We start from the raw sequence: 23,018 nt of genomic DNA on the forward strand, positions 1-23,018 counted from the left end.
AACTAGAACTGAACTAGAACTGAACTAGAACTGAACTTGAACTGAACTAGAGTTGAACTAGAGTTGAACTACAACTGAACTAGAACTGAACTAGAGTTGAACTAGAACTGAACTACAACTGAACTAGAACTGAACTGACAATTAAAGATCTAGTTCTTCTATAAGTGAATCGTTATAAAAAGAGAAGTATGGTAAGACTGTAATTCAATCAGGGGAAGATTGACAATAATCTTCTTTGCAGCATTCTGGATCGTGGACGTCCTCTAAATGTAAATATGACACTAATTACTTGGATTGGATCTTCATTAGTTTGAGCATTTATCAAAAGATGTGTGCATAGGTCCTTGAATCAGTAAAAAGATTGTATGTGTTTGATCATATATGCGTATAAGATCTTCTTGACTCGTAAATAATAATAAATTGTGAAATTTAGTTATAGAACTATGAAAATGAAAAACTTAGCCGAACTTCATCAAACTTCTTCAGTTTACTTTTTATTGCTCTGCAACTGCATACCATTAACAGTTATTTGAGATTTTATTATTTCCGAGTGTTTTTAACAGAACTTGTTTTGAAACAAATTTCAGCACGAACTGTTACTGAACCCATTCGTAATAAAATTATTTATTCAAACAATTGCTTCCTCTTTTTTTTTTTTTTTGAAATAATTTAATTACTTTCTTCCCAATAAATTCCGCACATGACTAAACAAATGAATAAAAATTTCAAAGATTTTTATATGATTAAAAATCGATAAAAAAAATAAACAGGTTATCACCAAAATAACGCATACGCACACACACACAAAATTTTAATTATTTACAAATTTACTGATATTGTTTATAAATAATAAAATTTTTATAGAGATTACTAACAAAATAAACAATTTGATTAATTTAAACTCTCTTCTCTATGATAGTACTAGTAATACGATTGGTTGCTTCCAAAGTCTTCAAAAATTTTCGTAAAAATTTATTCATTCATTCATTGACAAGCAAACCGCCAGCAACAAATCTGCTGCCAAACAAACAAATCAAGCAACCAACAGCAAACGACGTTTGAACTTGATACAAAGTCAATGACTGTGCGTCATTAACTTGTTGGCCAAAAGCAGCAGCAAACGAACAAACAACAACAAATTGGAAACACTAAAAAAAAAGTTTTGTTTTTAAGTTAGCAGCAACAAAAACAATACAAAAACGTGGCTTAAGTCAAGGTCAGCTTTTAAGAAATTAAACGTTTTTATGTTTTGATTGGACTAAACTTCTTTTAATTTATTGCCTTTTCTTCTTTACATTTCTATTTTATTTTCTTTTTAACTAATTTTGAATTTTTCTTTTTTATTTATTTTTTCAGGTTTTCTGTTTGTACTTATGTTTGACAACCAACCCCGCTTAATAATGACTGCTTCCTAAGTGCTAAAAGAAAAAGGTAAGTTTTTCTTTTTAATGTGAAATTTTCAAATACTTAATTAAGTTTTCTACCATTGAAATGCTCAATAACAATAATAATGCAAAACTTTTGCAACGAAAATTAATTTCAGTTTAAAATTTTTGCTTTTCAATTTTACTTCCATTTTGCTTTTTTTTTTTTGGCAAAACTTTTAACCGAAAAGTTTTATAACACAATATCAATTTCCTTTATGAAAAGTTTAGAGCCATCAACAGAAGGAAACTGATACATAAAAATAAATAAATGAAATTGTTATGAAAATTGTTAGGAAAAGAAAAGGAGAACGAGGGACAGAATAATGACAAAACGATAAAATTGTTTATAAAAAGTGTGTATAACAGTTAGATAAAGTATGTCAGTGCGCAATGAAAATAAGTTTTGAACTATTTGTTTATATAATAGTTTTTCTGTTAAGCAAGGTCAGTTATGATACTAAAAATACTGGTAAAATTGTAATGGCCCTTAGGCAAATTTACTGATTTGGTCAGAACATAAGTTATAGCTTAGTGAGTTTCTCAATCAGAGACTAGTTTCTCATTCTGATCTAGAGAGTCTGATCGATACACTAGCCTAAGTTTAATTCGAGGCACTAGAACAGTGTCTAATCAAAATATTAGTGAAGCCTCTAATAAAGACACTTGAATGAGGAAAACACTAGTCCAGTGTCTAATCGATAAAATACACTCCAATAATATTCGATCAAAGCACTATAATAATATATACAGTATATGATCGAAACTAATCTCTCCCAAGGTCTGACCAAGACTTTAGGCTAGTGTTTGTTCGAGACAGTGCAATGGACTATAATCTGATCAAAGCACTAGAATTATCGAGACAACTGACTAGTGTCTGGCGAAGACATTAGATCAGATTTTCTCCTAGACTAGTTCAGTGTTTTGACAGAGATATTAGACTAGCGTCTAGCACAGAAGCTGATTGAAAGATCGACTAGTGTCGGACTTAGACAAAGCATAAGTGCAGGACCCGAACTAATGTCTGATCGATACAATTAACTAAAGACTAGACTAGCGTTCTAAAGAAGTATTAGCATTGATCCCAGACTAGTGTCTGATCAAAACATTATAAACAATCATTCTGATTGAGGCTAAACTAAAGACTAGAATAGAATCTATAATAGATTCTAGACTAAAGATTAGATAGATTCTAGATTAGACTTTAGACTGGAGTCTAGACTGAACTCTCGACAACAACCTAGGCTAGACTCTAGACTAGTCTCTAAACTGTACTCTGGATTAGACTCTAAATTATACTATAGACTAGACTCTAGACTAGACTCTAGACTAGATTCTAGACTAGACTAAACTCTAGACTAGATTCGAGACTAGACTAGACTAGATTCTAGACTAGACTAGACTCTAGACTAGACTAGACTAGACTAGACTCTAGACTAGACTAGACTAGACTCTAGACTAGACTAGACTAAACTCTAGACTCTAGACTATAGACTAGACTCTTTGGACAATACTTGAGATTCTGGACCAGGCTCTAGACTAGATTCTATACTAAGCTCTAGACTAGATACTATATCCGGCTCCAGACTTGATTCTATACTATACTCTAGATTAGACTCTATACTAGACTGTACACTAGACTCTATACTAGACACTATACTCTATACTAGACCCCATACTAGACTCTATACTTGACCCTATACTAGACTTTATATTAGACTCTATACTAGACTCTATTCTAGAATCTAGACTAGACCCTATACTAGACTATATACTAGACCCTATACTAGACTATATACTAGACCCTATACTAGGCTATATACTAGACTCTATACTAGACTCTATACTAGACTCTATACTAGACTTTATACTAGACTCTATACTAGACTTTATACTAGACTCTATACTAGACTCTACTAGACTCTATACTAGACTCTATACTAGACTCTATACTAGACTCTATACTAGACTAGACTCTATACTAGACTCTATACTAGACTCTATACTAGACTTTATACTAGACTCTATACTGGACTCTATTCTAGACTCTAAACTAGACTCTAGACTAGACTCTAGACTAGACTCAATACTATACTCTATACTAGAATTTATACTAGACTCTAGACTAGACTCTAGACTATACTCTATACTAGACTCTAGAGTAGACTCTAGATTAGACCTATGCTAGACTCTATACTAGGCTCTACACTACACTCTTCTCTTCTAGACTCTATACTAGACTCTGTACTAAAATCTAGAGCAGACTCTTCCCGTTGTTCTAAAGACAATTTCTGCTTAAGTAGCCTTCCATATTTTGTTGTGGAACTATGACGAATTATTATTCCGTTTTAAATATCTATTTTCCTCTACTTCTGCTTAGTAAAGCCTACAACGTTTTCAAAAAAAATGTTTTTTTTTTTTTGCCATTAAATCATTTTAAAATCTTGGTTAATATTTTTATTTCCTTTAATTTCATAATCTTCAAGAAAAAAAGCAAAGCTCTTTTAAAATATCTTTATTTTTTTGTTAATTTCAAAATTACGTTTTAGACAATCTTATAGACGGGGAGACAGCTTAAGATAAAAATAATATAAATAAAATAAAATAGACGTAAATACAATAAGACTTCCTACAAAAAGAAGTTATCAACTGTCAACGCCATTTCTAGCCATGGCTTTACAACTACAAAGACTACTACTTCTGCCTCTCTCGCCGTTTGGCTTTTTTATAATCCCAACAACTTGAAAGTATGAAAATCACTATGTGTACTGACTGACTGTCTGAATACCTATTATAAATATAATGAAAAAAATATGATTTTTTTTGCTGCTGCTTATTTTTGAATACATTTATAGAAAAAAAAAACGAATGGCTGGCTCAGCATTTTAGACAAGAAGAAACTTTGCAAAACGCCAACTAACAAAGTACTTAGATAGATATAAAGAAAAAACAAACATAGATTGGTGAATACTAACAGACAAACGGACGGACGGACGCACCGACATAGGGACAGATGTTTGCAGAGGGGAGTACAGATATACGCATAGATAGACTTACATATAGACTAACAGATATTATGATTATTAAAATGATGACGATAAACACAAAGATAAACAGTAAGCGCTATAAAATTGTGGTTCCAAAAGAAATTGAACACGATTTTTAAAAAGTTTTGACCATAATAAAGAATAGAATATTTAAAGTAATGGTTGAATTCAGATTTTTAAACTATTATATAAAACCTTGCTTTTAAAGAGCCACCTGTTTAACATCTATAGACGTTTGTTAGATTATTTACGTATTTTCGTCATTACAATTCAACAGCTTTAACAACTTCTTAAAAAAAACCACTCTCATACACATATTCACAGCAGGAATACTAAGTTTCAAATTCATTCATATGACTCTTACTGGGGATTTTTTTGTTTCCATATAAAAATATCATAAAAAATATATAATAGTCAGCAGCCAGTAGTAATAAAAAGAAAATCATTTTCTATATAAAAGCTGAGAGTTATTTTATTTATTTTCTTTTTTTTTTTACACTTCCAAATATGTTCTGTCTGTCCCCCTCTTTACATTGACAGCTTTTTGTCTTCCCAAGTAGTCATTGTATTTAAATTGCAAGTTTTTTTCCTAATATTTTATGACAAAAAAAAAACAACTCAGTAATGTACATTTAGTTGCAATTTCAATTTATTTCTTGGAGTAGTCGACTGCTTTATTTTATACACAAAAAATATGAGTGGTTTCCAACTCTCCCTATTTCTTAGCTGTGCAATTCAAGTGCAAATGACAATGTAATAATCGCTTTTCTAACACTCCTCCTTTATATAGAAGCAAAAAAAAAAAAATGAAGTAGTTGAATAAAGATGTGTACTTGGGAATTATATTATAAGTGTTAACATACTCTTATTTTCTTGCAAAATGCTTAGAGAACTTGCAAAGTACTTGGTATAACTAAAGAAGTTTTTCTAGGGTGGAGTATTGAGACAATAAGGTTTTGAAATGGGAATAACTAAAGTTTGAAATGTTAAAAAAATATGAAGAAAATCGAATGCACCAAACAAAGACTAGTAAAGAATTAGGTCTAGATTCTGGAGTTGCGTCTAGAAACTGGTTTAAAGCCTAATACTTGTCTAGAGTTTGGTTAAAAGTTTAGAAATCATTATAAAGTCCAGAGCCTCGTCTAGAGCCCAGCCCTCATTTTAGTATTGAGTATAGTCTAGACTATTATGAACTCTAAAATCGTATCTAAAGTCTTATATACTTAGAGTCTAGTCTAGAATCAAGTTATAGTATGAATGTTTGCCCAGAATAAAGTCTAAAGTATAGACTCCAGAACAGAGTCTAATCTAAGGTGCAGATTATTGTATGGAGTCTAGTATAGAGTCTTATATACAGTCTAGAATAGAGTTCAGTATAGAGTATATTCTAGAGTCTAATACAGAGACTAGTATAGAGTCTAATATGGAGTTTCGTATGGAGTCTCTCGCATGTAGTCTAATAGGGAGTCTAGTATAGAGTCTAATATGGAGTCTATTATCGAGTCTAGTATAGAGTATAATAGGGAGTCTAGTATAGAGTCTAGTATAGTGTCTAGTATAGTGTCTAGTATAGAGTCTAGTATAGAGTCTAGTATAAAGTTTAGTATGGAGTCTAGAATGGAGTCTAGTATAAAGTCTAGTATAGAGTATAGTATAGAGTCTAGTAGAGAGTCTAGTATAGAGTCTAGTCTAGAGTCTAGTATAGAGTCTAGTAGAGAGTCTAGTATAGAGTCTAGTCTAGAGTCTAGTATAGAGTCTAGTCTAGAGTCTAGTATAGAGTCTAGTATAGAGTTTGTCTAGAGTCTTGTCTAGAGTGTAGTCTAAAGTCTTGCATAGAGTCTAGTCTAGAGTTTGTCTATAGTCTTGTCTAGAGTCTTCTCTAGATTCTAGTCTTGAGTCTAGTCTAGAGTCTAGTCTAGAGGCTAGTCCAGAGCCTAGTCAAGTCTAGAGTTTAGTCTAATCTAGAGTCTAGTCTAGAGTCTAGTTTAGTGTCTAGTCTAGAGTCTAGTCTAGATTGTAGTCTAGTCTAGTGTCTAGCTTAGAGTCTGGCCTAGAGTCTAGTCTAGAGTCTGATCTAGAGTCTACTCTACAGTCTGGTCTAGAGTCAAGAGTAGAGTCTAGTATAGAGTCTAGAGTCTGGTCTAGAGTCAAGAGTAGAGTCTGGTCTAGAGTCAAGAGTAGAGTCTGGTCTAGAGTCAAGAGTAGAGTCTAGTAAAGAGTCTAGTACAGGGTCTAGTAAAGAGTCTAGTATAGAGTCTAGTATAGAGTCTAGTATAGAGTCTAGTATAGAGTCTAGTAAAGAGTCTAGTATAGAATATGGTAGAGAGTCTAGTATAAGGTCTAGTATAGAGTCTAGTCTAGAGTCTAGTATAGAGTCTAGTCTAGAGTCTAGTATAGAGTCTAGTCTAGAGTCTAGTATAGAGTCTAGTCTAGAGTCTAGTATAGAGTCTAGTCTAGAGTCTAGTATAGAGTCTAGTCTAGAGTCTAGTATAGAGTCTAGTCTAGAGTTTAGTATAGAGTCTAGTATAGAGTCTAGTCTAGAGTCTAGTATAGAGTCTAGTCTAGAGTCTAGTATAGAGTCTAGTCTAGAGTCTAGTATAGAGTCTAGTCTAGAGTCTAGTATAGAGTCTAGTATAGAGTCTAGTTTAGAGTCTAGTATAGAGTCTAGTTTAGAGTCTAGTATAGAGTCTAGTTTAGAGTCTAGTCTGGAGTCTAGTATAGAGTCTATAATAGAGTCTAGTCTGGAGTCTAGTATAGAGTCTATAATAGAGTCTAGTCTAGAGTCTAGTCTAGAGTCTAGTATAGAGTCTAGTCTAGAATCTAGTATAGAGTCTAGTATAGAGTCTAGTATAGAGTCTAGTATAGAGTCTAGTCTAGAGTCTAGTATAGAGTCTAGTTTAGAGTCTAGTATAGAGTCTAGTCTAGAATGTAGTATAGAGTCTAGTATAGAGTCTAGTCTAGAGTCTAGTATAGAGTCTAGTTTAGAGTTTAGTATAGAGTCTAGTTTAGAGTCTAGTATAGAGTCTAGTTTAGAGTCTAGTCTGGAGTCTAGTATAGAGTCTAGTCTAGAGTCTAGTATAGAGTCTAGTATAAGGTCTAGTATAGAGTCTAGTATAAGGTCTAGTATAGAGTCTAGTCTAGAGTCTAGTATAGAGTCTAGTCTAGAGTCTAGTCTAGAGTCTAGTATAGAGTCTAGTATAGAGTCTAGTCTAGAGTCTAGTATAGAGTCTAGTCTAGAGTCTATTATAGAGTCTAGTCTAGAGTCTAGTCTAGAGTCTATTATAAGGTCTAGTCTAGAGTCTATTATAGAGTCTAGTCTAGAGTCTAGTATAGAGTCGAGTATAAAGTCTGGTCTAGGGTCTAGTCTGGAGTCTAGTCTAGAGTCTAGTCTAGAGTCTAGTATAAAGTCTGGTCTAGGGTCTAGTCTGGAGTCTAGTCTAGAGTCTAGTATGGAGTCTTGTCTAGAGTCTAGTATAGAGTCTAGTATAGAGTCTAGTATAGAGTCTAGTTTAGAGTCTAGTATAGAGTCTAGTTTAGAGTCTAGTCTAGAGTCTAGTCTATTGTCTAGTCTAGTCTAGAGTCTAGTATAGAGTCTCGTCTAGAGTCTAATCTAGAATCTAGAGTCTAGTCTAAAGTCTAGTCTGGAGTCTAGTCTAGGGTCTAGAGTCTAGTATGGAGCTTAGTATAGAGTCTAGTTTAGAGTATAGTATAGAGCCTAGCATAGTGCCTATTTAATAATCTAATCTAGAGTTTGTTCTAGTGTATAGTGTACAAAATCTAGAGAGGAGTCGAGTCAAGAACTTGTTCCCTATAGTGCAGTCTGTTTTTTTCATTCCTGAATCCAGTGTCTAGTCTATCATAGTTTATAGTCTTTTTGCAGGGTCCCGGCTAGTTTATTGTTTAGTCTTGCGTCTAATCTGTTGTCTTATCTAATTTTGGAATTATTTTACAAAATTGTACTCAAACTTTAAATTATTTGTAGAGTAAAATAAAATACAAAAGTAAAATATCCTTAGGAGTCCTCTAATTCCCATTTCACTATTCGACATATGTAAACAATTTAAAAAAATATTTTGTTTAATTTTTTTTAATAAAAAAAATCACAATTTGATTTGATTTCCTTGTCACGTACCTAACTAACTATATAAAGTAACTCGGATATTTCACATGCACAATACTATTCCTGGTAATCAGGAGTAGAAGCAGAAGTTATAAGTAAGAAAAAATATATGTTATTGAAAATCATTATAATACAAAATGAAATTGTATATTGAATGTACTTCAAAAATGTTAAATTTTTACAAAAAAAAAGTAAAGCAAGTATTGAACAGGAGAAATCTGTAATGTAGAAAATGTAAAGAAATCATATTCTATAAATATGTGATGCCTGGCAGTCATATAAAATGAATAGAATAAAACACTGAAAGAAAAAGTGTGGATAAAAAGACTTGTAAACATCATAGAGAACAGTTTTTTTTTCCAAGCTGTTAAAGGTGCAGTTGAGGAATGTGTGGCCTGTAGTTGGAAAATATGTTTAGAAAGAGTTCTTTTAAGTTCAATTTTTTTCAGTGTATTTTATATTTGCTTTTCCACAAGACGATTGAATCTTCATTTTCAACTTTATATATGTTTCCAACTTTAAAGATTGGTATAACATCGTCAACGATTGACTTTGATTGCAAAATGCGCGTGTTGCATACTGAATACTGTGCAGTCACTACTCAGTCACTCATTGATGCATTCATTCATTCTTTCATTCATTCATACATATAGTACGTTTCATCATTCCATTGTATTTTATTATAAGCAACGTACAATATTGTTGATTTATAGAAAATATACCGCCAATATCTCGACAAGAATTTGTATGAGAAAATATGTTTTCTGTTCAAACTAAAAAAAAAAGAATATCTGCAATTTTCTGTGGCACAGAGTTAACTTAACTGAATAGTTGTAGAAAAAATTGATTACCTACCGAAAAAAAGAGAAATACCATAAACTACAGAAAACAAAATGAGCAAAATTGGTTACAAATTATAAATCAAGGAGAAAACCTAATTTACTATGCAATGGTAAATAATAAAATTTATAAAAGAAATGAAAATATTGGAAAATTATGTTTATGAAAAGCTTAAAATTAAACTTTAAAGCCCAATTTTACTACAGCAGAAACAGTGTTCGGCAGTCCTAGCTTTTAAGGGCCAAGAGATATAAGCTACTAACACTGTTTTAATTAATCATTAGCTTTAAGCCTCTCTCTATGCTGACCCCTTATCGCTAAGCTTTCAAAAGCTTTAAAGCTTTTACTTTAATTAAAAAATCTGCTCTTTAACTTTTGTATGCTAAACCAAATTTCTAGTGAAAAGCTATTCCTTTTGTTTTCTAGTTTATGGCCTTATTTATTTTTCTATTTTGATGGATTATACATTATTCTTGTTGTTGTTGTTTTCTATTATTTTTCTTTATTACCATGTCACCTTTAAAAAGTTTTTTTTTTTTTGTTTTTTTCCTCAACTTTTTGTTTTTAATTAAAAAATTATTTACTAAACAAAACTTGTCATATGAAACCATATAAATCAACATCCATTCAGCAACATAAACACCAACTGTAACAATCAAAATTATTGCACAAAAAAAAAGTTAGTTTTGTTGCTTGTGGTGTTTTTATATTGTTTAAACAAAACAAATATCATCTAAAACAATAACCAACAACAACAAATAACAATAACATTTTCCAACTTATACTCTCTTTTTTTTAAGGCAGATGTTTGATAATCGGCAATAACGAATTTTGAGAACCCGACAACCAATATATCATTGACACTTGTAGACTATAATAGACTAAAGTCCAGTCTTTAGGCTAGACTAGTCTATAGAATAGACTAGAGTCTCGCTTAGAGTGTAGTCTATAGAATAGACTAGAGTCTAGCTTAGAGTATAGTCTATAGAATAGACTAGAGTCTAGTCTATAGAATAGTCTATTCTATAAACTCTAGTCTATTCTAAACTAGACTCTAGTCTATAGAAGAGACTAGAGTATAGTTTAGAGTCTAGTCTATAGAATAGACTAGAGTCTAGTTTAGAGTCTAGTCTATAGAATAGACTAGAGTCCAGCTTAGAGTCTAGTCTATAGAATAGACTAGAGTCTAGTTTAGAGTCTAGTCTATAGAATAGACTAGAGTCTAGTATATTCTATAGACTAGAGTCTAGTCCATAGAATAGACTAGAGTCTAGTCCATAGAATAGACTAGACTAGAGTCTAGTCTATAGAATAGACTAGAGTCTAGTCTATAGAATAGACTAGAGTCTAGTCTATAAAATAGACTAGAGTCTAGTCTATAAAATAGACTAGAGTCTAGTCTATAGCATAGACTAGAGTCTAGTCTATAGCATAGACTAGAGTCTAGTCTATAGCATAGACTAGAGTCTAGTATATAGAATAGACTAGAGTCTAGTTTAGAGTCTAGTCTATAGAATAGACTAGAGTCTAGTATATTCTATAGACTAGAGTCTAGTCCATAGAATAGACTAGAGTCTAGTCCATAGAATAGACTAGACTAGAGTCTAGTCTATAGAATAGACTAGAGTCTAGTCTATAGAATAGACTAGAGTCTAGTCTATAAAATAGACTAGAGTCTAGTCTATAGCATAGACTAGAGTCTAGTCTATAGCATAGACTAGAGTCTAGTCTATAGAATAGACTAGAGTCTAGTCTATAGCATAGACTAGAGTCTAGTCTATAGAATAGACTAGAGTCTAGTCTATAGAATAGACTAGAGTCTAGTCTATAGAATAGACTAGAGTCTAGTCTATAGAATAGACTAGAGTCTAGTCTATAGAATAGACTAGAGTCTAGTCTATAGAATAGACTAGAGTCTAGTCTATAGAATAGACTAGAGTCAAGTCTATAGAATAAACTAGAGTCTAGTCTATAGAATAAACTAGAGTCTATTCTATAGAACAGACTAGAGTCTAGTCTATAGAATAGACTAGGGTCTAGTCTATAGAATAGACTAGAGTCTAGTCTATAGAATAGACTAGAGTCTAGTCTATAGAATAGACTAGAGTCTAGTCTATAGAATAGACAAGAGTCTAGTCTATAGAATAGACTAGAGTCTAGTCTATAGAATAGACTAGAGTCTAGCCTATAGAATAGACTAGAGTCTAGTCTATAGAATAGACTAGAGTCCAGTCTATAGAATAGACTAGAGTCCAGTCTATAGAATAGACTAGAGTCCAGTCTATAGAATAGACTAGAGTCCAGTCTATAGAATAGACTAGAGTCTAGTCTATAGAATAGACTAGAGTCTAGTCTATAGAATAGACTAGAGTCTAGTCTATAGAATAGACTAGAGTCTAGTCTATAGAATAGATTAGAGTCTAGTCTATAGAATAGACTAGAGTCTAGTCTATAGCATAGACTAGAGTCTAGACTATAGAATAGACTAGAATCTAGTCTATAGAATAGACAAGAGTCTAGTCTATAGAATAGACTAGAGTCTAGTCTATAGAATAGACAAGAGTCTAGTCTATAGAATAGACTGGAGTCTAGTCTATAGAATAGACTAGAGTCTAATCTATAAAATAGACTAGAGTCTAGTCTATAGAATAGACTAGAGTCTAGTCTATAGAATAGACTAGAGTCTAGTGTATAGAATAGACTAGAGTCTAGTCTATAGAATAGACTAGAGTCTAGTCTATAGAATAGACTAGAGAATAGACTAGAATCTAGTCTATAGAATAGATTTGAGTCTAGTCAATAGAATTGACTTGAGTCTAGTCTATAGAATAGACTTGAGTCCAGTCTACAGAATACTAGAATAGACCAGAGTCTAGTCCATAGACTAGAGGTCTATAGAATAGACTAGAATCTAGTCTATAGAATAGACATTATTTCAATGACTTACAAACAGCATAACAGAATCATAATATCAACAACTTTATAGCGGTTGTTGTTTTGCTAACAGTCATCACTCATTCACTTGACTTTATTTGCAACAATAGTTGTTATTGTTTTGGTCATCACTAAACAAATCCCCTACTTCTTATCCACCTACAACATATTGTTTTAGAATTCTAAACGGCCTACAAAACTCAAAGGAAGGGAATAACAGAATGACGGACTGACTGAGTTAGTAAGAGTGAATGATGAATGTCTAAACAAATAGTTTCGGTTTTAGACTCATCACTCAGTCCGTAAAGTTTTCGCATATTGTTTTTGTTTTCTTGCTCTGACTGACAACAAGTGACAGTTTTGTGTTTCCCTGCCTTTAGGCCTTTTTCTGTAAAAACTTGATTGTTTATATAAATGTATGAAAAAAATTGTAACACATCATAATCATTATCTCTATCATCACCGCCGAGACAAATAAAGTAAAAATATGTTAAACAACAAATTTCATAAAATGTGGTCATTAATCAAAATATATCAAAAGTCAAAAAGGAAATTTTTTTTGTTGAGTTAAGTTTCTGTTGTTCAAAAACAGAAAAATAGCTTTTAACCTGTAGTGGTCTTTTTGCTCTATTTCGGAAATTAAATTAAAAAAAATGTTTGGAAAATTTAACGTGGGAAAATATGCGTTAGCAGTTAAAGGATATGGAGACATATTAAGTTTCCTCCTATTAAAATTTGGAGTTAACTGGTTAGAAAATATAGTATAGTATTGTCTGTAGTCTGGTCTGGTATAGTTTATAGTATAGTAAGTATTCTTGTATAGTCTATAGTCTAATCTAGTCTATAGTCTAGACTAGAATATAGACTAGATTATAGACTAGAATATAGACTAGACTATAGACTAGACTATAGACTAGACTATAGACTAGACTATAGACTAGACTATAGACTAGACTATAGACTAGACTATAGACTAGACTATAGACTAGACTATAGACTAGACTATAGACTAGACTATAGACTAGGACTATAGACTAGACTATAGACTAGACTATAGACTAGACTATAGACTAGACTATAGACTAGACTATAGACTAGACTATAGACTAGACTATAGACTAGACTATAGACTAGACTATAGACTAGACTATAGACTAGACTATAGACTAGACTATAGACTAGACTATAGACTAGACTATAGACTAGACTATAGACTAGACTATAGACTGGACTATAGACTAGACTATAGACTAGACTATAGACTAGACTATAGACTAGACTATAGACTAGACTATAGACTAGACTATAGACTAGACTATAGACTAGACTATAGACTAGACTATAGACTAGACTATAGACTAGACTATAGACTAGACTATAGACTAGACTATAGACTAGACTATAGACTAGACTATAGACTAGACTATAGACTAGACTATAGACTAGACTATAGACTAGACTATAGACTAGACTATAGACTAGACTATAGACTAGACTATAGACTAGACTATAGACTAGACTATAGACTAGAGACTAGACTATAGACTAGACTAGATAGACTAGACTATAGACTAGACTATAGACTAGACTATTATAGACTAGACTATAGACTAGACTATAGACTAGACTATAGACTAGACTATAGACTAGACTATAGACTAGACTATAGACTAGACTATAGACTAGACTATAGACTAGACTATAGACTAGACTATAGAACTAGACTATAGACTAGACTATAGACTAGACTATAGACTACATAGACTATAGACTAGACTATAGACTAGACTATAGACTAGACTATAGACTAGACTATAGACTAGACTATAGACTAGACTATAGACTAGACTATAGACTAGACTATAGACTAGACTATAGACTAGACTATAGACTAGACTATAGACTAGACCTATAGACTAGACTATAGACTAGACTATAGACTAGAACTATAGACTAGACTATAGACTAGACTATAGACTAGACTATAGACTAGACTATAGACTAGACTATAGACTAGACTATAGACTAGACTATAGACTAGATTATAGACTAGACTATAGACTAGACTATAGACTAGACTATAGACTAGACTATAGACTAGACTATAGACTAGACTATAGACTAGACTATAGACTAGACTATAGACTAGACTATAGACTAGACTATAGACTAGACTATAGACTAGACTATAGACTAGACTATAGACTAGACTATAGACTAGACTATAGACTAGACTATAGACTAGACTAGACTATAGAATTGACTATATATATGGACTAGTCTAGACTACAGTCTGGCCTTTAGTCTATTCTATCGAATAGCCTACAGCGTAGTCTATAGTCTAGACTTTAGTCTAGACTATAACCTAGACTCTAAACTAGACTTTAGACTAGACTATAGACTAAACTATAGACTAGACTATTGGCTAGACTATAGGCTAGACTATAGACTAGACTATAGACTACACTATATGCTATTCGATAGAATAGACTATAGATTATTCGATAGAATTGACTATAGACTAGACTATAGACTAGACTATATAGTCTAGTCTAAAGCCCAGTTTTTAAAAAATCTGTCAATAAAATTGACATTTCATTTGTCCCATTGACTGCTTCCCTTGTACATATACATACTTAGCTTCTGTTAAAAATATAAACTACCAGTTGCTGCATTTGATACTTCCTTTACACTAAAGAAACAATTCATCACGCAATTTATTTGTAGAACAAAAGATCTTTTGTTTATCACTGAAATACAATCTTTGTAAATTACCCCTCTTTTAATATTTCAGCTCTGTTTTATTTATTTTAAGTTAATTTTCAGCATGAAACCAAAACGAAATGCGCTTTAATTTAGAAAAAAATATATGAATTTGCGTTTTTATATTCTGCTCAAACAGAAAACAGATTCACGCTTTATTATAAATTTCAATAGAGATCATGTTAGGGATCATCTATAGAAAATTTTGTGTGGCCGTTTTGAAATTAAATATTAGTTAGAGTCTTTGTTTTCAATAGATTTTTTCAATTTGTTTAAATTTTTTGGTTTATTATTTCAACACTTTGTAAAGAAAAACCTAAATATAGTATTGGTCTATAAACATTTCACGATTCTTTTGATGGTGGTTTTGTGTGGTTTTTGAATGCAAAAAGTGTAAGGTTTAGTATTAAGGGTATTCACAGCAGCATGTAAAGAAACTTTGAATTGCAATAGTTGTATGTGCTATGTCTTTATTGGCCGAAAGTTGCTAAATTCTTTTTAAGCTTTTTTTGCAAATTGTAATTTTCCTTGTTTAGTGAATACCCTTATTATTTCAATTTTAAAAACCCTATACCCTCATTATGATCCTCTTATTTTCACAAGCTTTTAAAAACCACAATCATCGCCATCATCATCATCCTCATCTTTCCTATGCCAATTGCATGCTTATTATTTATGAAAATGCAATTTCTATTGTTGAATTAAATTTAAAATTTAAGATGACCAGATGCAAAAAATGTTTCAATTTAATAATTCGAAATAAACTAATATTTTAAGAAGTTATAAAGTCAACTAACGACTATTTACCAACGACTATTACTTACCATTCTTATTACCTTTAATATATACTGAACTTCATTACTTGTAAGTTGTTTAGTAATGGCACCTAAATAATATGATTTAAAATCAGTTGCCTAACCAGTGCATATCTCCCTTGCAAAGTAGAGGTGCTTTCTTCCATATGCTTTCTTCCAATTTGTATTCACAATTTTGCTCCTTACTTGTAAGCTTGTGGTAAGCACTTGTTTCCCATTGTTCTAATTCCCCTATTTTTATTATTTTCTATATCAGTGTAGAAGCCAATAAAAACTCTGGTCATCTTATTATTTATATTTCCTTTTGGTTTACACTTCCCTAGTCATATTTCAAATTATTTAAATTTCATTTCTAAAAAAAATAAAATCCACAAATCACGATTTTTAACTTTTGATTATTTACTTTTTTGTTGCTTTGATTACAATGCAAATTTCCAAAAAAAAAAAATGCTTTAAAAAGGCAGATGCTTAATAATAATTTTATTTGCAATTCCCCTATAATATATAGTTTGTTCAACATGTTTTAAAGGAATGAAATAAATCGATCAAGTAGTGTAATCTATTTATTAAAATCGACCGAAAATTATAAAATAAAATGGATTTAAATAAAAGCCGCAAAACAAAGTCCTATAAATGAGTAAAACAAAAACTAGGAAAAAAAATATCAAAACAAGTAGCCTTTCAATCAGTGATTTCGATTGTAATCAAGCCTATAGGCTGGCCTAAAAACCGGACTGTAGTCTCCTCTTTAAACTGGACTGCACCGCCTATAAAAAGAACTATAGTCTCACTCATAAGCTGAAACATATTCTTGTTTATAGTCTGTACTATAAACTCGTCTATAGCTTTAACCATAGTCTCGTCTATGGTCTGTAATATAGCCTCGTTTATAGTATGGACCATAGTTTCATCTATAGTCTGGACTGTAGTCTGGATTATAGTTTTGTATATAGTCTTAACTATATGCTCGTTTGGACTATAGACAAGTCCATAGTCTCGTATATAGACTGGACTATGGTATAATTGCTAGCCTGGCCTATCGTCTACAATCTGGACTACAGGCTCGCCTATAGTTCACATTATTGCCTCGTCTATAGTCTGGATTTCTGTCAAGTCTATAGTCTGAGCTATACCCTAATTTATGGTTTGGACGATAGTATATTCAATAGTCTAGACTATAGTTTGGACTATAATCTTGAATTTATTTTGGACAATTTTCTCGTCTATAGTCTAGACTATAGTTTGGACTATTCTCTCGTCTTTATTTTGGACAATAGTCTATATATATATATATATATATATATATATATATATATATATATATATATATATATATATATATATATATATATATATATATATATATATATATATATATATATATATATATATATATATATATATATATTCTATAATCTATTAATCTCATCTGTAATCTGGACTATATCTCGTCTATAGTCTGAAAAATAGATTCGTCTTAGGTCTGAATTATAGACTCGACTTATATATAGCCTGGACTATAGTATCGTCTATAGTCTGGACTATAGTGTCGTCTATAGTCTGGACTATAGTCTCGTCTATAGTCTGGACTATAGTCTCGTCTATAGTCTGGACTATAGTCTCGTCTATAGTCTGGACTATAGTCTCGTCTATAGTCTGGACTATAGTCTCGTCTATAGTCTGGACTATAGTCTCGTCTATAGTCTGGACTATAGTCTCGTCTATAGTCTGGACTATAGTCTCGTCTATAGTCTGGACTATAGTCTCGTCTATAGTCTGGACTATAATGTCGTCTATAGACTGGACTATAGTCTCGTCTATAGTCTGGACTATAGTCTCGTCTATAGTCTGGACTATAGTCTCGTCTATAGTCTGGACTATAGTCTCGTCTATAGTCTGGACTATAGTGTCGTCTATAGTCTGGACTATAGTGTCGTCTCTAGTCTGGACTATAGTGTCGTCTATAGTCTGGACTATAGTGTCGTCTATAGTCTGGACTATAATGTCGTCTATAGACTGAACTATAGTCTCGTCTATAGTCTGGACTATAGTCTCGTCTATAGTCTGGACTATAGTCTCGTCTATAGTCTGGACTATAGTCTCGTCTATAGTCTGGACTATAGTCTCGTCTATAGTCTGGACTATAGTCTCGTCTATAGTCTGGACTATAGTCTCGTCTGTAGTCCAGACTATAGTCCAGAGAATATAGTCTGAACTATAGTCTGTACTATAGTCTGCACTATAGTCTGCACTATAGTCTGCACTATAGTCTGCACTATAGTCTGGACTATAGTCTCGCCTATAGTCTGAGCTATAGTATAGTCTGGATTATATTCTTGTATATAGTCTGGATTATGGTCTCGTCTATAGTTTAGACTATAGTGTGGAAAATAGTCTAGTGTGGATTATAGTCTAGTATATATTCTGGACTTTATTTTCGTCTTTAGCCTGGACTATATTCTGGAATAGACTCGTATAGTCTCGTCTGTAGTCTTGACTGTAGCCTTGTATATAGTCTTGTAATATTCTGGACTATAGTCTCGTCTATGATCAAGATTATAGTTTCGACTACAGTCTTGCTCGTCTACAGTGTAGCCTAAATTCTAAACTATTGTCCGGAGTATATTCTCATCTACAGTGGGGACTATAGCCTAGTCTATAGTTTTGACTAATAATGCCTGTATATTCTAAAAAGTAGTCTGGACTATAGTCTAGGCTACAGTATGAGCAATAGTCTTGTCTATAGTCTGGACTATAGTTTCATCTAGAGTTTGAACTAAAGTCTCGTCTATACTGTAGATTATTGTCTTGTCCATATTTTCTAAGTACTTTATAACCTAGTGTACTTGACTAAAGTCTCGTTTGTAGTCTATATTTTTATCTGGATAATTGTCGGGACATTGTCTTCTATAGTCTGGTCCATTTGTATTGTATTTGGTTATAGGGATCTTTGCCAAATTCTGGAAATATTCTCTGTTGTGATGTAAAAAGAAATCGGATGAGTAATGTGATTTATAAACAATGTTTTAAAAGTAAACTTAGAAAGTGCGAAATTCGAAAAAAAAACTTTTTGTTTTAATTTCTGTCAATTCTAATTAAATTTTATTTATTTTTACCAAAACCACAAATTATAATTAACCTGCTAAACCAACAGGCATAGAAAAGTTAATAAATTTTTTCTCACTTTATTTTTTTTTTTTTTTCAAGTTTAATTTTCCATTTTCAACAGAATAGAAAAAGTGCTAGAATTTGCACAATTTTATGGATTTTGTTTTTGGTGTTTATTTTTAGTTAGAAATAATGAATATTTATTATTTTTATGAAAACAAAAAAACTTAAACTGGATTCTAACAGCAACACCAACATGAACTTTTATGAACTCTCTATCTAACCATATGTATGGTACAACCAACCAATACAACAAGGAGATAGAACCGAAAAAAAGAAAATATATTAAAAGTATCTAACGTTAGCTTAAGATACAATAGAAACCAGTACATTTAATACTAAAACATTACAGTTTTATGATTACTTTTTTTTGAGTTTTTTTGCTGTTGTCTTTATCTTTCTTCTTTTGCGGTTCAATGTTATTTTTTCTAATTACATAAATTGAAATCTCTGATTCAAGAATTGGAGTGTAGCAGCACACACGACTTAATGGTAAAAGTTGTAATAGAAAGACACACCAAATCGTCTTATACATAAACTAGAATTTCCATGAAATTGATTCTAAAGGCCAGGAACCAAACAATTGACTTTTGATAGTTTTTTTCTTCTCGAATTTAATATTCATTGAGTGCTAGTAGCTATAGAGCTAGAGTTTTGTAGCCTATTGGCTGTTAACTGTGGGTATTTGAAAGTTTTTTTTTTGTTATCTTGCTATAGACTTGTTTGCACTGAGATGTTATTACCACTTTTGGTTTGGTTTTTTAGTTTAAGCCATAAAACACTACAAATCCATAAGTAGGTAGCAGCTAAAGTTTTTTGTATTTTGTTCGCCAAGTCTAGATGTTTAAGCCTGATCATGAATATTTTTTTTTTCTTTACGCTGTTAACGGTAAAAAGCTGTTATTTTAGTTTTTATGACCATATTTTCTTTTATTACTATTTTAATATTTTTATTAAAAACTGGCTGCTGAGCATATGGGACCAATAATTGATTATTGTATTTAGAGCAAAATAATATTAAAATTAAGAGTTGAAAAAGAAATCTGAAAAACTGAACTAGAACTGAACTAGAACTGAACTAGAACTGAACTAGAACTGAACTAGAACTGAACTAGAACTGAACTAGAACTGAACTAGAACTGAACTAGAACTGAACTAGAACTGAACTAGAACTGAACTAGAACTGAACTAAAACTGAACTAGAACTAAACTAGAACTGAACTAGAACTGACTATAGTCTGGTTCGTACTATAGTCTGGTCTATAGCCAAGACTGTAGTCTGATGTATAGTCTGGACTATAGTCTGGTTTATAGTCAGGACTATAGTTTGAACTATAGTCTGAACTATATTCAGAATTATAGTCTGGACTATAGTCTGAACACTATTCAGAATTATAGTCTGGTCTATATTCTGGACTTTAGTGTGGTCTATATGCTAGACTGATATATAGTCTGGAATATAGTCTGAATTGTAGTCTGGACATTAGACTCTATTTTAGTCTGGACCATAGTCTGTTCTATGGTCTAAACTATATTCTGTACTATAGTCTGGTCTATGGTCTCGACTATATTCAGGTCTATAATCCGGACTATATGTAGGCGTAGAATATTGTCTGATATTTAGTCTGGACTTTTGTCTGGAACATAGTCTGGTATATAGATTGGACTATACTCTGGACTATAGCCTCTGTTAAAGTCTGGTCTATAGTCCGGACTATAGTGAGTTCTATATGCTGGACTATATGATGTGTATTCTGGAGCATAGTCTGAACTGTATTCTGTATTATAGTTTGGTCTATAGTCTGGTCAATGGTTTTATAGCTTAACTATAATCTGTACTATTGTCCCGAGTATGGTAAAGACTATAATGTGCGCTATAGTCTGGACTATATTCTGGTCAATAGTCTGTACTATAATCTGATCCAGTGTCTGGACTATAATCTGGAGATAGTATGTCCTACAGAGTGGGCTACAGTTAAAACTATACTCTGAACTATAATTTAAGCTTAAGTCTATAGTATAGTCTAAACTACATTCTGCCCTATAGTCTGAACTGTAGTCAGGCTATACTCTGTCCTATAGTGTGGACTATAGCCTGGACTTTTGTCTGGATTTAAGTGTGAACTATAGTCTAGACTAATATCCAACCATTTTTATACTCCGTGCTATAGTCTGCAAGTATCATGAAATATGTTTATTATAAATCTTTAAAAAAATATAGGTTTTAATATGTCCTCTCTATTAAATTCCTTTTTTGTTCAAGCAATATTAATTCACCTTTCTGTATTCTTTATATACATACATATGTATTTATATACATACATTCATGCATCTTCAATGACTATGAAATATTCATAAATTTCATAATGATGCAATTTTTCATCATTTCTTTTATTTTATGCAAAATATTCTTCTATCTCTTACACATTTTCTATGAATTTTCAACTCCCAGCTGTAGCTTTTGCTTTCTGTTTCCATCTATTCGCTGTCGACAAACAGCATGATATGGTTTTCATCATTATTATGTTTCTATGAAAAAAAAGGATTTTTATATATATAAGCAAGAAAAAAAGGACCAAAAATGACATAAAAAAGGAGGCCATTGAAAAAAGTTTAAAATTTAAAAACAACATGGATTAGAAGTAAAAATTAAATGCATGAAAATTATAAACACTTTAAGTTAAAGCAACGTAGAAGAAAATGTATGTTTTTAACCCTCAGATGATAATTATATCGCGGAAATGAGACAAATAAGAAAGATGAGAAAGTATTCAAAACGGAATTAATTGAAGTAATCTGCCAACTTACTGGATAAGAAATTAACTTGATTCTGAAACAATTTTAAAATTATAAATTTGTTCGTCCTTTAAAGGGTTAATCTCTTCATACATATTCATAATATACTTATTTATCTAAAATCATCCGAAAATAGTAAAAACAAACAAACAAAAAACTCTAGGTGTTGGCCAAAATGTCAAGGGAAATTGCATAAATATGTATATTATCCACAAGAAAATCATCATCTCTGACAAAAAAAGAAAAAAGCTCAAACCTGAATATGATGAGCAAAATTATTCTAATGCTTTTGAAGGCTAGTAGAAAAAAAGTAATAGTAAAATGCTAAATGAAGACAAGAAGAATATGTAACCAGCATATAATGATGCTGTTGATGGTGATGATGATTTTGTTGTGTTTGGCTTCTGTTCTGAAAAACTAGATAATTTTAAGTGAAATGCAGACATTATGCAGATCAAGGTAAAGATGCCACCACCAACAACAGCAGCAGCTATTATTTGTTATGCAAAAAAGGAGTAAAAATATAGAAAAAATATGTATATGAAAAATAATGGTTGGATGATAAAAAGTTTAAGAAAGTGTTAAACAGTAGCAAAGGGATTTAAGCGAAAACATAAGATTTAAGGAGTTAAATAAAGAAAAAATTTTATATTTTTTCATGAGAACATTTTGGAAGAGGATAACTACTACTGCTGATGAAATGTGGTAAATTGTGAAAAAGGTGTAAAGTCAAGATTTTATGTTAAGAGAAAAAAATATATGACTACGACTAGAATATGACTAGACTCTGACTAGACTATGACTAGACTATGACTAGACTATGACTAGACTATGACTAGACTATGACTAGACTATGACTAGACAATGACTAGCCTATGACTAGCCTATGACTAGACTATGACTAGACTATGACTAGACTATGACTAGACTATGACGAGACTATGACTAGACTATGACTAGACTATGACTAGACTATGACTAGACTATGACTAGACTATGACTAGACTATGACTAGACTATGACTAGACTATGACTAGACTATGACTAGACTATGACTAGACTATGACTAGACTATGACTAGACTATGACTAGACTATGACTAGACTATGAC

General features: G+C 31.7%; 1 protein-coding gene across 1 annotated transcript in view; it reads left to right on the top strand.

Moving 5' to 3' along the window:
• The first annotated feature begins 983 nt into the window (after positions 1–983).
• Positions 984–23,018, top strand: part of LOC119613067 — a 38,166-nt gene continuing 16,131 nt past the window's right edge. Inside the window, exons 1-2 of the mRNA XM_037969004.1 lie at positions 984–1,216; positions 1,357–1,431. The gene's annotated coding sequence lies outside the window, so the exon portion shown is untranslated. The remainder of the gene's footprint in view (positions 1,217–1,356; positions 1,432–23,018) is intronic.

Source organism: Lucilia sericata, unplaced genomic scaffold, assembly GCF_015586225.1.
Source record: "Lucilia sericata isolate MDLA Ls3-8-SP2 unplaced genomic scaffold, ASM1558622v1 Contig001957F_arrow, whole genome shotgun sequence".
NCBI classification, from domain to species: domain Eukaryota; kingdom Metazoa; phylum Arthropoda; class Insecta; order Diptera; family Calliphoridae; genus Lucilia; species Lucilia sericata.